At 37.5% G+C, this 16,714-nt stretch overlaps 1 long non-coding RNA gene across 2 annotated transcripts in view; it reads right to left on the reverse strand.

Moving 5' to 3' along the window:
- LOC122234457 overlaps positions 1-16,714 on the reverse strand; it is a 264,574-nt gene that overhangs the window by 125,513 nt on the left and 122,347 nt on the right. For both annotated transcript variants that reach the window (XR_006212245.1, XR_006212247.1), the window contains exon 5: positions 564-675. This is a non-coding gene — a long non-coding RNA (uncharacterized LOC122234457). The remainder of the gene's footprint in view (positions 1-563; positions 676-16,714) is intronic.

Here is a 16,714-nt window from a genome sequence, read left to right on the forward strand (position 1 = left end):
CTTTGTGTACTTTACTTTTCAGTGGTTTAACACATTTTCCCTTAATTTCTGTTAGAAAAATGTGTAACTTCACTAAAACCTCTACCCTGCATGAGCCTGAAATAATTAGAAAGGCATGAAACTTTTGATAATGCTTAGCAAACAAAGAGAGACCAGAATATCAGCAGATGTGCAGGGCTTCACTCAGACGGTAAAACTTAATGTGAAGAATAAAGAGTGCTTAGAATTTGGATGAAGGGGTGGATGGGTGGAGAAGAAGATAAGGAACCGTTATCAGGAAGGGGAACAGATATAGCAAAGATAGCAATGAAATATTACCTATACTTCCTTTTCAGAGTGTTTGTGTTTGGGGCAATTTCCATAAATGTATTAAAGGAATCTCTTACCAGTGGTTGAGACATATTTAGAAATCTTGCTACACTGATTCCCAATATATTACTGTTGACCTACTTTCTTAGGCTATTCACTGCGTACTTATGTTTAATTTGTTAGTTTACATTATGTTTATCTGTTAACCCCAGATTTCAGAGATTTACCACAATACAGATTTATTTTTCACTCACATTCCAGGCCAATTCCAGGGCTCCTAGTTGGCAATTAGGTGGTTTTTGTTCATCTTGAGATTTAGGTATGTGGATCCTTCCATCTGGCACCTGCACCATTCCCTTAGTGTCTCTTAACAGGTGGGACAAGAGAAGACATACCAACCTCATCAAAATCTTGGCCAGAAATTGATCACTTCTGTTCACAGTCCATTAGGAAGAATTGGTCACACAGCCCTACTTAAATGGAAGGGAAGCTTAGGAATGTAATTTTTGTCTGGGCAACTGTTTTCCCACAACTCAAACTATGGGAAGCACCAGTTTTGATGGATAGTTAGCTATCTCCAGCATACTTACCAAAAGTGTTAGCTTTATATAGATATACAATGTGGAAAATTTAGAGGAAAATATTCAAGAATCCTTAGAATTTATCCATTTCTTTAAAAAGACACTTCAACAAGTAAATAGTCTTTTAAAGTACCTCATATTCTGCATTTCGGTCCTATAATCTTAGATTTTTGTATAATAGTTTGGCAACCAAATTGTAATTTGCCATTTTAATTATTTTCATATAATGTTCATCTCAGCTAGAATATGACACATGTTCTCAGCTCATTAACATTTCCTGATTTTAAAGTATTTCCCATTCAACTTCCTTTCCCAGTAGGTCAAGTCCCCAGGACTTTCATTGTGGTTGTCTGTGGATACCACACAGAACGGTCACAGGGAAAAATATATAGACTCTGAATTATTCTGCAAAAGGGTCCTAATTGGGTTCTCCCTTTCATAGAAATAGATCTTTCATCAGTGACAATTCAGTACAATTAGGGAGGGTCTCCTATAACTTGCCATGGGTGCAGTCAGTTGATACTAATGTTTCTTTGGGAAGCACTTGAATAAATGATGTCTCATCATTTTTATGTGAGAATTCCGTAGCATGAGAGTTGCCTTCCAATTCAATACTTAGGACTGAACTATTTTAATTCCAATGGCTTTACACTGAATTCTAATTTCTTTCTTCTTTTTTTTAATGTAAACTTTGCTGTGTGGCTTCTTGAGGCATATTCCACATACTTATTTGATACCTTCTAATAGGCCTCTCCTTTATCTAACCCTGTAAAGGATGTGTTTCTCTATACAGAAATGACATATTAACAACAATAATACTGGCATTGCATTTAGAGCTTACAAAACTACTTTCTACCTTATTCGTTTAACATTTAAAACAACTTTGTGAGACTCAGAGAATGATTTGCCAAAGGAAACACAGCTGATCAATAGCAGAAATGATTTTTAAATTAAGTCATTAGATTTGCTACATGATGATGCCCATTTAAATTTATTACAATGCATGAAACTGAAATAATCTGAGAGTCATGAAACTATGTTATTGATAGTAAGTGCATAGAAAGGTATCAATATGTAAAGCTTCAAAATGTATGTAACTATATTTGTAAATATTGGTAATATGTAAATATGCAGAACTATGAGTTCACATGTCATAAAGGGTGGAGAGAATGAATGGATGAGTGGGTTGAGTGGGTAGAGAAGATAAGAAAGAGCTATTCAGGAAGAGGAGGTGATTCTTGTGTAAAATCAGGAAAGAGAGGCTGTGTACAGACACTATGGGGACACTGAAATATATGGTGAGAGGGGATTGGGAGGAGGGGGAGAAGAGTGATAAGGAAAGAGGCTAGTTAGATCAGCTAAGAAGGCCTAAGTCTGAAGAGCTTTGAAAGTCTGGCAGAGAAATTTAGACTTGACTAACAGGGTGACATGAACCAATGTGATTTCATGAGATAGAAATATTAGGAGAAAGTGCTTTACAGAAGGAGATATTTGGCAGAAGACTGCCTGATAGCTTGAAAACAGAAAAGCTGAAGTCAGTCAATCTGTTGCTGCCAGATCAAGATGTGAAAAAGATTTGGAGCCGGTGGCAATGAAGTGTGAAACAAAACAGAGGCCACGGCTCAGGGCTACATTGGGCAAAAAGAATAAATTGTTAAAGATAAAGCTTTAAGGTTGTAACCAAGGAAGACTGGAAGAATGTGGAATTCAGGAATAACCTGTTTTCAAAAATAATGGTGAGATAATCTAAGTCTAGTTGTCAAATTACAACTTATTGATGTCAAAATAAATACCTCTTTTCTAATGTAAGTGCTTTTCTTATTTATTTTCTTATTAGAGAGAGAGAGAAAGCGAGCAGGGGAGAGGGCACAGGGGGAGGGAGAGAGAGGGAGAGAGAGAGAGAGAGAGAGAGAGAGAGAGAGAGAGAGAGAGAGAGAGAATCTTAAGCAGACTCCATGGTCAGCACGGAGCCCAACAGGGGCTCAATCCCGTAACCCTGGGATCGTGACTGAGCCCAAATCAAGAGTCCGATGCTGAACCGACTGAACCACTCGGGCACCCCCCAATGTAAGTGCTTTTCCGTTGATTGTCATATTTCTAAGCTATGCAATTTTGATTTAATTCCCCAGTATTAGAAATTTCAAAGAGACTGTTTATTAGATAAATATTTAACAACAGAGCCCCTTTATCTGTTTTTTAAAAGTTTATTTCTTTTGAGCCAGAGAGACTGAGAGAGGATGCATGTGTATGTGTGCGGGTATGGGAGGGGCAGAGAGAAAGGAACAGAGAGAATCCCAAGCAGGCTCCACGCTGTCAGCACAGGGCCCCATGCAGGGCTCGACTCCATAAACCGGGAGATCATGAGATCATGACCTGAGCTGAAATCAAGAGTCAGTCACTCAACCAACCAAGCCATCCACGCACCCTGTCACTTTATCTCTTAAGAATAGGATTCTTTGGGGTGTCTGGGTGGCTCAGTCAGTTGAGCTCTGACTTCAGCTTAGGTCATGATCTCACAGTTTGTGAGTTTGAGCCCTGCACTGAGCTCTCTGCTGTCAGCACAGAGCTTGCTTTGGATCTTCTATCCCCATCCCCCACCCCCACCCCCACCCCCCACTGCTGCCCCTTGCACCTTTCCCGCTAGCTCTCTCTCTCAAAAATAATTATAATAATAAAAATAAGAACAGGATTATTTTACCGTCCTGCTGTGACTACTGTGTCAAAAATAAGTCAAATACTAAATGTCTTCATAGAACAAGCCTGTATGTTGTTCATACTGTGAAGCTATTAATTCTGACCTTTAGAATAGCTTGCCAATTTATACACAAAACAGGACTTTGGCTATTGGACTTTGAAGTAAACACGCTTAAGACATTGTTCTTCAAAACAGCTGGTATTTATAGAAACACAAAAAATTTTTAGAGATTATATTTCAGCCTCCAATTTTACAGATGGTAAAATAGAATTTATCCAAAACACAGATCCAATTAGTAGCAGAGATGGACTGGGATTTAGGTTTTTGACTCTGGATTCAGTATTCTAGAATATTCTTTGTAGAACATTAACAATAAATGTGAGAACTTGGATGCCAGGAATAGTTCGAAATTTATATCTATTACCTGAGAAATACTACACAACAGCCCAATGAATTGGATACAGTTATGACACCTCCCTTTCCAAGAAGAGCAAATGAGATGTGTACAGGTGGAGTAAAGTCTGATTCACTTACGCAAGATTACATACTAATGAAGCTGGAATTTGAAGCCAGGTAATCTGGTTCCACAGGCTGCACCCTTGCTGCTTCCCAAGCCTCAGCCCCAACTCTATTCTTTCCAAATGTTATATGTGCCAACTTGCAAACAGAGAATAGTAAGTATAAGGAAATGAAATAATGGAACTCCCAACCATGTTCTGCCTTTTCTGTTTTTTCTTTAAAAAAAAAACCTTTAAAAAAATGTTTATTCTTAAGAGAAAGAGAGACAGAGCACGAGCAGGGTAGGAACAGAGAAAGAGGGAGACACAGAATCTGAAGCAGGCTCTAGGCTCTGAGCTGTCAGCACAGAGCCCAATGGGGAACTCGAATTCATAAACCGCGAGATCATGACCTGAGCCGAAGTTGGACGCTTAACCGACTGAGCCACCCAGGCGCCCCCATGTTCTGCCTTTTCAACCAAAGATAATCTGTAGTTTTTGGCAAGAGGTTATTTGATCATTAAAAGCCCGAGGCAATTACTATTACAGACTCCAGTCAGTGTTGAGAGTAGTAGGGCATTCAACCAGGAAAAACAAACTGAAAAAAAAAAAAAATCTTTCTTATTCCACTGTTCCCAGGACCCAGGGAGAGTGAATTCTGTGAAGGAAAACCTGAACATTAGGACATTGAGAATGAGGACTCTAGAAGATGGCAAAGTGTAAACAAAGATGCTGTGTTTCAGTAATGAAGGAGGTGGACGCATCAAACACTGCAGGAAATTCAACGAAGAGTGGGATTGGAAAGTGGTTTTTGGATTGGGGCCGTCAGTGAGTTTTGAGAGAGCAATTTCACTGGAACCTAGATTGCAGAAGGCCAGGGAATGCACATGAAGAGGTAAATGTATGCTGCATGCACCCCTCCAGTTTATAAATGTGTAACAAAACTGGATTACATTTCAGAAAGTTCACCTTTGCAACAGTCAGACTGAGAATATTTATTTTAGTTTAAAAATTGTTTCTTTAATAAGCTGTTACTGTTTAATAAGCATGGAACAAGTATCGAAAGGTTTAAAAAAGTAAGCAGTGCAAAGTCTTCTTCCCTTCCGCATTCACCATCTGCACTGTTCCCATCTTTTCTTTTGAGTAACTGCTCTACTTATTTCTTCATCTTTTTTTTTGAGGTATTTTTCTTTAAGTAAGGAAAACATACACATATTTTGACATGATGGTCATGTACTATACTGTTAAGGATTTCTTCCCTGTTAAATGCATCTTGAAGACTTTTCCCATCAATACATGGGTTTCCTTATTAGTTTTTAAGATTTGGACAATATTCCATTAGGGATGCAGTACAGTTTATTTAACTTGTTCTGTATAGAGGAAAATTAGGTTGTTATATAATGTTTGCTGTCACAAACAGAGCTGCTCTGTTTCACATATATATCTTTGCACATATTTCATTTATATAAATGCAAGTAAACCTCTTAGGTAAATTCCTGGAAGTGAATTTGCTGGACTTGTTTGTTTTTCTTAAACCATTACAATATTGTTATATACTGTCGAAGTGCTAACTACTCATGGATACCGTGCCAATTTGCCATCTCTTAATGCGGGAAAATACCTGTTTTCTACATTTTCACCAATTCTGTGTTATCAAATTTTGAAATTTTATTTTGCAAATCTTATAGCTAAAATAGGATATCCTAATATAGTTTTCAATTACATACTTACGAATGAAAAATATTTTATTATATGTTCAAGAACCATTTGTAGGTAGGGATTTTTGATTTTGATATTAGGATCTAGTTTTAGTGCCCTAGGATTTTAATTGCTACTTTTAGGAAACTACTGCTATTTTATTCATGGTGAATATTCCTTAGGCATTTGAGAAAAGGGAATAGTATCGATTTTAAAGATACAGTATTTGATATTTATCTATTAATTATATCATTTAGCATATATATATATATATATATATATATATATATATATATACTAATTTTGGACTGTTAAAAATAATTTGTAAATTATAAATTGATAAATCACAAAATTTACATAGTTGTATTATTTATTACACACGCACATATACACACATATACAGACACATACACCAGCTTTTTGCTTGTCTAATTGATCTGTCATGGAAAAGCAGTAGTAAATTTTTCTCCTATTACTAGTATGTTTCTATTTATCCTTGTTTTCACGAATGATGAAATGATGATGCCCTGTTGTCTGGTTGGTAGATATTCATCAATATTTTATTTTCATTTTGAACTGCATGCTCGAGCATTATAATGTGTCTTTTCATTTTTAACTGCATACTTTAGCATCATAACACATCTTTCTTCACTTGTTTAATGCTTTTTGTCATGAATTCAACTTGGTCTGACATTAAGATCATGACCTTTGCTTTTTTTGTCTGCATTTGTGTAATACAGCTTTGCCCATCCTTTTATTTTCAGCTTTTTCTGTGTGTTCTGTGTATTAGAACCATGTACTTCATCTACATTAATGATGGCTGTATACCACACAATCTTGGATTTCATTCGCATAGACTACTGGTATCTTTAGAGTAGTTCAGTGCACACATACTTTTGTCTACTTAAGCCCTATTCAGAATAGAATTGGGCTTTGTTTTGTGATCTAATCTGAAATTACTTTCCTTAATAAGTGAATCCAGTTGTCCAAAACACAGATATGTTTAGCCTTACATTTATTATGTTACTTTGAATTATATTTTCTGCAATCATAATTATCATCATCATCATCATCATCATCATCATTTTATCTTTCAATATGTGGCTTGTTTTCTTTCATGGTGTGTGTGTGTGTGTGTGTGTGTGTGTGTGTGTGTGTGTGTGTTTCATTAGTTCCCCAGTAAGAAAAAAATAATAAAGTTGCAAATTTTTTCCTTCCTATTCATCTTCCCTCTCCCTTGCACAACTTTATATTAGTCAGTAATATTATTTTTCACTTTCATGTAATGCATATCACATTATGATATGCCTATAATTCTATTACTTTGTCATCCAGTGATTAGGAATGAGGCAATCAGTAAATTTCGTGTCTACTTCCTTCTTTACCCTTCCAATTTTTGTCAGTGATATTTCTAATTTATAGCACATATAATACTTATATTCTGATGTCTCACCATAAACCCTTAGTTCTATTGTTAAGTATATTCAATGTGCCTTATCTCACAGTGCCTAAATTTATCCTCCTGTAGTTTCCTTAAGGAGGGATCATGGGAATAAAAATCTCTGGTTTCTTGCACGTTGCAAACTACTTCTCTGTGGGCTTTATACCTGGAAGTCAGTTTGGCCATATGAAGAATCTTTGACTCACGTTTTTTTTTCTTTAGAGGCTTGATTAGATCATTGTCTTCTGATAGTACACACTAGTGGAGGCTGAGAGAGACTAATTTTTGCCACCTTTTAAGTGACATCAGTTTGCCTGACTATGCAGAAAGCTCTTTATCTTTGTAATCAGGTATATTTCCTAGATTATATTTCAGTATTGACTTTTTTAAGATTACTTTCCCCTAGAAGGTGATATGTCCTTTCAATACAGATGTGTAAGTCGTTCTTTAAAATAATTTCAAAAAGTTTTCTTGAATTATATCTCTAAATATTTGTTTTGTGATTTTATCTTGGTTTTTCTTCAGGAACTCCAATTATCTGTATGTTGCATCATCTTTGTCTTTTTTTTACTTAATTATTTTCTATTTAACTTTATCATTAGTTTTATCTCATTTTCTTTACTTTTCTCATTTCTATTCTCTGTTTCTGACATTTTCTACAGTGTTTATTTGATTATTCCTTCTAATATCCTTTTTATTTATTCGCTGATTTTTTTTCTTATTTAACATAAGTTCACTGAGCACACTGTCATCTCTTCTGCTCTTTTGCCATCTTTTCCCTGAGATCTGCATTTCTGTTCTAGAAACAACTTCTTCACTAAATGTTGTTTGTTGTTTTATTTTAATTCAGGGAAAATTTTTGGTCCACCTTTTAATAGGTTCCACATCAACTTTTTTTTGTTTGGGATTTTTTTTTGGGGAGGGAGCATCCATTTGTTTTTACATTTTCTGACATTTTCCTTTCTTTTTCCCTTTTAGCATCTTTATATGAATAACATGCTAATCATTTTTTATATTTGCCTTTAAATGAGTTGCACTAGTTCTTTACAAACTGTTATTATTACTTGTCTTTTGACGAGCTGGGCAGCTATTTCCAGAAATTCTTACCTGCTGGGGTGGAACAGAATTGTAGTATACTTATATTTCAAAACCTAAGGGCTTTCTTCTAAGCTGCCACAAAGACAAACTTCTTTCTGAAAATGTGATTTTCATGTAACACATCTCCTCAGCTTCTCTGAATGGAACTTGTTCCTGAGGGACATTCGGCACGAAGCTCTCACCCCATTTCTCTCACCTGCTATTCCAGTACACAGCATAGTTTTTATACATGACATGTATAAAAGCATGTCCAATTTCTTTAGGAAATGCATTCTTTGAGGGGCTTTCTGAAATCTTCAGCTGCTAGGTTTTCTCCTCAGCTTTTCCTTATCTATCTGCTAATTTCCTGCATTCCACTGGAAGCCTTAGATACTCTTCAAAGTATCTTGTAGTTTGTCTTCAAATTTCACTACAAATAGAATTTTTACTTTTGTCATCAGTTCTCCTGGTTATTTTGGGAGAAGAAAGGCTTAGTTTATGCAGCTACATTTGTCTTGTAAATCTTTTTCTGACTTATCCATCCCAAGTGGTAAAGGACATTAAAAGCATTACAACTTGCCTGTCTTTCTCTGAGTTTTGTGATTTTCAGAGAACTGTGGAGAGCAATACAAAAACAACCAGAAAAAAAAAACAGAGTCTATTTCTAGTTTCACATCACTGTTTTTGATAATCACAGTTCCCTTCTCTTTTATGGTTCATGTTACATCAGTACCATGGGCACAAAAGCAAATCTCACTTCCGTTTCTTTTCTGTATTATTTCCTTCCCAAGAGCCTGTGTCCTTCTGCCTTTCAGGGGCCCAGAGCCATAAAGACTCTTTGGGGGTTGGCTGTTTCTAGCCATTGCCAAGACAGACATGTTGCACCTGCCCTATAGCTGATACTAGCCACTGGCTCATCTCTGTGTATAACTCAAGTTTCTGAACTTATGATATGAAATTATGCAGGCTCCGATTCTTGGCTCGTTTAGAAATTGACTTCTGTTCCTCTACTTCATTCGTGCAAGCAAGGATAGCTGGGCCATCTCTGTTGACAGTCTCCAGGTTTGAACTGCAGAGTAATGGAAGCCAAGTCATCCTTCGTAGTCCGGAACACATCTTCTCCCAGCGTCTCTGACACAACCTGAGTGCTGCTGACACCCAGGGCGGGGTGCCAGACTCACCCAAGCACATAGCCATTTCCCTAGGAAACCACCTAATATAGGACTTTTTAACACTGCTATTTTATTTCTATGGATGCCATTAAAATACTGGTCTATGAACCAGAAAAAGAAAACATTTCAAGTGAACAAACAGAAAATTTCTCCCAAAATGGCTGAGTCTGTGGGGCGGGCATTTAAATATAACACATAGTAAAAACAGTAAGTACAGAAATGACACAGTGTGGTTTGACCTTATGAACTTTCCTTTTAACAATCTCATTATCTTTGTATCCTAATCATATTTTAATAAAATGTAAAAGTACAATTATTATCCAGTGTTTAGCTAAGCTCAGAACTCTACTGTGTATGACAGCATCTTTTATTTTTACTCTTAGGGCATTTTGATAAATGAAAAGCAGAAGACGCTATTTATTCACATATACTGTTCATTGCCAATTTTTAGCATTAGACAACTGTAGGCAATCTCTCAAACCCACTACAGAAATTTGTCAGTCTAAAATGTATGTATTTCAGGGGCACCTGGGTGGTTCAGTTGGTTAAGCATCTGACTCTTGATTTTGGCTCAGGTCATGATCTCACAGTCGTGAGATCAAGCCCCGCATTGGCCCCGCATTGGGCTCCATGCTGGGCATGGAGCCTGCTTAAGATTCTCTCTTTCTTTCTCCCTCTGTCCCTCCCGTACTTGTGTGTGTGTGTGTGTGTGTGTGTGTGTACACTCTAAGTAAATAAATTAATTAAATGTATATATTTTAAAAACCATGTCCATTTAGTGAAATTAAAATTTCCCATATATGCAGATATATGTCAATATATTCCCATATATTTAGTTTTAATTTCATCTGTTTCAAAATATAAATAAAATTCCATTGGGTCAGAGTCTCTCTCTCATCATTCTTATTTGTCATTCCCTTTCTTTCCAGCTACCTCACTCTGCTTTTCATATGCATCATCGAACTTGCTTGTCTTTGTTTTCCATCTCCAACATACCAATCCTCTTTCACTATTGCCAGTGTAGTCTCAAACGCTCTTCAGGAAAGTGTTATATCATTTATAAATACAATACTCATATCACTGTTCTGTCCTGGAGAATGTATCAATCAGCTATTAGGGGTCTAATGTTTGGGAACTTTGTTTAATATTAACTTAAGATACATTACTATATAAGAGAAGCTGATTTAGGCTGATTCAGCAGAAGTTTGTTAAAAGAATATTGGATAGGTCACAGAATTGTTGGAGGAACTAGAGAACAAGACTTGAGGTTACGCTTCTAGGCAGAATGGTCAAGACTGTCTCAGAATTGAGCTAATGAAAATCTGCCACAATAGTGTTAACCCACAAAACATTACACAAAACTGCTACTAATGTTGCTGCCCACCAGTGCAAATTCTGCAAGAGCAAAATGACCTTTCACACACTGGGAATCACTCCCACTCCCACCATGGTCACCCCCGGAACCACTGCCACCAAGGGATGTCCCAAGTTGAGTTTCCTCTAAGATAAGAGCTTAACACGCAGGATCTCCCCTGTGCAAGAGAAGGGAAAGAATTAGGACTAGCCAAGGCCAGAAGTCAGGCTATCATATAAACTCAAAGTAGACCTCAGCTGATACTATGGCAACCTTTGGGGCTAAAGGTTGTTCCTAGTTGGGCCAAAATGGCAAGATTTTTAAGATACTAGGAAATCAAATTCAACGCATATAAAAAGAATTATCCTTGTATCAAACAATCATTGGATATGCGCTACACAGAGAAGGGGCGTGACCTTGGGAAAGATGGTTCTCTATAGCTGAGGCAATGGTTGAAGTTTGTTTGCCAACTACATCTTCAACATCGAGGGAAACAAACACAGTCCACATGTTGCAGTGCTCAGATCACATCCATGGTGTAGTTCTGTGACCTCGGTTTCCTGATTTAGAACATGGGGATAATAATATCTATCTCATTAGGATTCCTGTAAAATAATCCATGTGAATGTGGCATGCCTTACAGGGATCCAAATGAGATAATACTATTATTCCTTGTTCTAAATCAGGAAACTGAGGTCACAGAATGACTGCATGTCTGAACAGGGATTTCAACCTTTTTGCCACACTATTTTGAAGTAAGGAGCTAACAACATTAAGCACAATATTTTTCTAAATAAACAGACCCAAAGATTTGTCTTCCATGAAGACTATGGATATGCAATACTGTACACACATTGAGATATTTGTTTTTAATTTTTTTAATGTTTTTATTTTATTTTTGGGAGAGAGAGAGACAGAGCATGAACAATACACACACACACACACACACACACACACACACACACACACACTCTCAGAATCTGAAGCAGGCTCCAGGCTCTGAGCTGTCAGGACAGAGCCCGATGTGGGCTTGAACTCACAAACTGTGAGATCATGACCTGAGCTGGTCAGAGACTTAACTGACTGAGCCACCCAGGCACCCCAAGATATTAATCAGGAATACACATATGTGTTTTGTGTGTAAAACACACATACACAATGCTCTCCATAATCTATTACCAACATACCTCTCCAATTTCATCTCCAACACCCTTATACCTTATGACTTCAGTCATTTTATATCATCTGTCTGGAGTCTCATCCCAGTAACCTTAGCCTAAAATTCTACTGCCGGCTGCAACCTCCTGACAGCCAGTCTCTCAGTTCCACCTAACCTTTCTCTTGGTGCCCCCTTCGTATTTCTATTTTACTCCTCTTTTAATACTTATCACAGTATAGCTCTCATTAGAGGTAATCATGTACCTTCCTCGTGTTTCCAACAGTCTATGAAGTCCTTCAAGAGTGCGATTAGACTTCACTCATTTTTTCCAGCTTTACCACAATACCTTGTTCATAGTAGGCTCCAAATAAGTGTGTGTTCTACTAAGCTCCCAAATTTCCCAAGACTTTTCAGTAAGTGAACTAGGTATTTATATATGCAGGTCATGTTATTTTACAACTAGTTCATGTGGGCTAGTTGTACTGATTTGGTAGTGCTTCTCTGATCGACTGGAAATGAAGTTTACTGGAAAAAAGAGTCTTCTGGGGGTCAACTCCACCCCAATCTCATTTCTGGAGTTAATGATGTTACTCAAAGGACATTCTCAATGTTCTGACATCAAATTCATTTCACTGGGAATATTTAATGCTTTTTAAGAAGAATAATTGGTTCTCATGGTGTTTTCATGACAAGCAGTAAAGCATGGTGGGTAAAAGCATGAACTTTAGAGCCCAACTCTCTGGGTCTGAATCCTGGCTCTGCCATTTGCTAGTCACGTAACCTTGGGAAACTTATCAGTGCCTTAATTTCTTCATTTGTAAAGGGATATTCAAAATACCCACCTAATTGAATTTATATGAGGATTGAATGGGTGAATATAAGCAAATCACACTGAACATTTCCTTGATGTGATAAAGCATATGTAAGTATTGGCTATTACTGATGGGTTTTTTAAAACTTTTTAAATATTTATTTTTAAGAGAAAGAGAAAGAAAGAGACATACACACTTGAAGGGGAGGGGCAGAGAGAGGGAGAGCAGGCTCCATGCCCACAGCAGAGAGCCTGATGAGAGCCTGATGTGGGGCTCAAACTCATCAACCATGAGATCATGTCCTGAGCTGAAGTCCAGTGCTTAACCAACTGAGCCAAACAGGCACCCTTGACTATTGATGATGGTTAGCATACTTTCCTAAGTTTCCCTTCTCTTAAATGGTAAATTCTTTTGAAACAGCAGCTAACTATAAAACATTCTTCTACTTTAAAAAACTCGCAGAGGGGCGCCTGGGTGGCTCAGTCGGTTGAGCGTCCGACTTCAGCTCAGGTCACGATCTCGCGGTCCGTGATTTCGAGCCCCACGTTGCGCTCTGGGCTGATGGCTCAGAGCCTGGAGCCTGCTTCCGATTCTGTGTCTCCCTCTCTCTCTGCCCCTCCCCCGTTCATGCTCTGTCTCTCTTTGTCTCAAAAATAAATAAACGTTAAAAAAAATTAAAAAAAAAACTCGCAGAATAGCATGAAAGAATATAACTATTTCTTAAAATATCTGACTTTTGGAAACACAAGCGATTTCAAATAAAATGTCAGACCTAACAAAACTATGCAAATCCTATAAACATAAAAAGTGTAAAAAAAAGGGGGCACTTGGGTGGCTCAGTCGGTTGAGTGTCCGACTTCGGCTCAGGTCACGATCTCATGGTCCGTGAGTTCAAGCCCCGTGTCAGGCTCTGTGCTGACAAATCAGAGCCTGGAGCCTGCTTCAGATTCTGTGTCTCCCTCTCTCTCTCTCTGCCCCTCCCCCGTTCATACTCTATCTCTCAAAAATAAACATTAAAAAAAGTTTTAAGGCTCAGGGAAATGTACAAAAGGGGTGTCATTATTTCATAATTATTGTTATACCCTAGTGCAATTAACACTTTTCTGCTAAGTTATAACACTCGTCTGCTATCTAAGTTATAACACTCGTCTGCTATCTAAGTTATAACACTCGTCGCTATATAAGTTATATCTTAAACTCCACAGATCTAGCTCGCACCAGTGAAACCTCTTTTACGTGCATGTGCCTGTGTGTCTACTATCATAGTGATCTTATAATATCTAAGTATCATAAAATCAAGTTGAAATGTCAGATTAGGTAAAAAAAAATTGTTTTTCTCCTTTAAAAATTGTTTTTCTCTGGCTAATAAACCAGAAAGGCAATGCCCGTTAGCATATCTAAATTTTCTTGGGTAATATAATTAGCAATTTTATTATCTCATAATTTGCCGTTTTAAAACCACAGTTCTGAATTTATTGTGCAATTATTTCACTTCATTTACCCATAAAATGCTACAGTTTCTACAGTAAGATAGTTGCCTTGTGGGATTTACTATCAATAATACATGGTATCTTTTGAACAGAATTGAATGGGTGTCATCCAACTGAAGTGATGGGGGAAGGTGGGCAAGCTGAATGTAATTACCAAAGATGGCATGTGCCCAGCATCCTGTAAATGACAGCCAGATGCTCTTATGAATGATGGGGTTGCTAGGCTTGTTGCTAGATGGACTGCATGCCATTGGTCTTGCAGAATCATAAAATGATTTTCTTTTTCATTATGCAAACTTGTAAAGATTACTTAGGGTTTTTGAAATGAAATTAGAGCAGCTAGTGGTAGGTCACATCAAGGATGTTAGAGCAATCTGACAGTGACATCTGTCACTCCATTGTATGCCAGGTTTGATTCGAGGGATTTGGCTAGCAGGAAAATGTCCAGTGATTCCCTCACCATGCTATATTTGTCATTCTGCCTTTGGCACGGGCCGCATCCTCAAGATATCACTCAAGTCAAAGAGGGTGATACTCCCAGATGGAGGAGGACCAGTGTGTAGTCCAAGCAATAGAATTAGCTGAACACTCCTGCTAAAACCTCCAAATAGGTCTGCAAGATTCATATTGAACTGACAATTTAAGTTTTAGTTTGTGAAACGTTGAACATATTTTAAAATGTAGTGAAATTGTTCAGTCGAAAGCAAATACATTCAAGGAATCTGCTTGTTGATGGATCTTTAATGTACTCTGTTCTGGGAAAGTATTACTCATTTAGTCATTAATTTAACAAATATTTAGCAATTTCATTCCATGCAAAAAGAACAGTATTTGAAAGGGCCTGGAAATGAGAAAGGATATGGCAATTTCAAGAAGGAAAAGAGGTAATTATGGCAAAACCAGATTGGGACTAAGAAGAAGAAGAAGAAATTTACTAGTTTTAAACAAGGAATTGCTTATCATACTGCATTTTCTGGTATATTACTTTGGTACACAATGTAGAAGTATACTGGAGGGGAGGAGAAGGAAAAAATGTGGAGAGAACCACTAGGAGGTTATTACAGAAATCTAGCAAGGGGTGATGCCCCGACATAAGATGGTGGAAATGAAAACAAGTGGATCACTTTAAAAGATATTTAGAGGGGCACGTGGGTGGCTGCGTAGATGGGAGATCAGGGGAGATGATGAGTTCAATTTAGACATTCGGAATTCAAAGAAGATGTGGGATATCTAATAGAAATATCTAGTAGGCAGTTGCAAATATAAGTAGAAGGTCAGGAAGAAAGGCTGGAGCCTAAGATGTGCTCACTACAGCCATTTTGAATAAAGGAATGGAAAACTTCCGAGGAAAGTACTCAACTCAGAAAAGAAAGAGATAAAGTGATTTTGGATAATGGACCTGAGATAAGTATTGTAGGGAAGGAACAGTCCTTTCCACCGTATGTTGTCTACTTTCAACAGAGCTCTTGGCTAAGCTCTCATAAGTTTTACATTAAAAAGTCAACCTTAAAAATGTAATGGCTGGGGCACCTGGGTGGCTCAGTCGGATAAGCATCTGACTCTTGATTTTGGCTCAGGTTCTGATTTCAAGATTGTGAGATTGAACCCGACATTGGGCAACGTGCTGGGGGTGGAGGCTGCTTGATATTTTCTCTCTCCCTCTCTCTCTATCACTCCCTTCCTGTCTCAAAAAAATGTAATAGCTAAAAAGGGTGATTTTAATAAACGTTTCATGATACCTTGAAATCAGGGTGTCAGCAGCCTTGGTGAAAGTTGAGTAGGCTGTGCTGACAAATGGAAGACTTCATGAGACCTAGCATAAATCCCTGAAACATGGTATTAGCAGATCTAGGCTCACATACCCATAGGCATCACCAGCAGAGGGGTATCTTTACGGAGAGCTTCAGGGATGGCAGAGCCTTGGCAGACATGGGTAGCTTCGACTGGAACTACCACCAAGAAAATAGCAAGTGCTACACAGTCACTATGATGACTGATTGGTGAAGGACATGTGAAATTGGGTATGTAGAACTAATTTAACAGAGAGTTGGCATGCTCTCTGGATGTGGTGGTGATAGAGCCAGAGACACTCTCTTTTTACTGTTTTGAGGACCTTATGTTTTTTTAACACCAAGCTGGGGCAACTAAGGAGGGGTGGTACAACCTACTTGTTGCATTATCTGTGGTACATATTGGAAAGTTGTGATTTTAAATGTGTTTTTAAAGATGAGTTTTATGTCTTATATTTCTATTTTAATAACCCAGTCAATTGCTTTTTAAACAACATGGATCCGATATTTCATTATCCCCCTAGATCAGTGGTTTTAAATGGAAAAGTGTGTTCCAGCTTCTCTTTACAGTCAAATAGAAGGAATTTTGTTAATTATATTTATGTGATTATATTTTATATCAGGGATAATACTCAACTG

The sequence above is a fragment of the Panthera tigris genome, chromosome A2 (assembly GCF_018350195.1).
Source record: "Panthera tigris isolate Pti1 chromosome A2, P.tigris_Pti1_mat1.1, whole genome shotgun sequence".
NCBI lineage: Eukaryota > Metazoa > Chordata > Mammalia > Carnivora > Felidae > Panthera > Panthera tigris.